Genomic DNA, 249 nt, shown 5'->3' with positions numbered 1-249 from the left:
TTTGCGTGAAAGGAAAAGACATGGTATCGATTGTGGACACGAACCATCGGGGCCGGATTATATGGCAGGGGCCCTTCCGCCCACCCACCGGGGGGGTTTGACCTCAGTCTGACTTACTTCTTCTTCCTGCTTCTTGTCCATTTTCATGTGTGGTCGATGGCTTTCGTGATACGTCTCGGACAATCTGATCTTTTTCTTCTTCACAAATCTAAGCCTCTTTCCTTCGATCCTCACCACGCCCTCCGCCAA

This window comes from Penaeus monodon, chromosome 33 (assembly GCF_015228065.2).
Source record: "Penaeus monodon isolate SGIC_2016 chromosome 33, NSTDA_Pmon_1, whole genome shotgun sequence".
Classification (NCBI taxonomy): Eukaryota; Metazoa; Arthropoda; class Malacostraca; order Decapoda; family Penaeidae; genus Penaeus; species Penaeus monodon.
The sequence above is the reverse complement of the archived record's forward strand: the minus strand, read 5'-3'. Positions refer to the sequence as shown.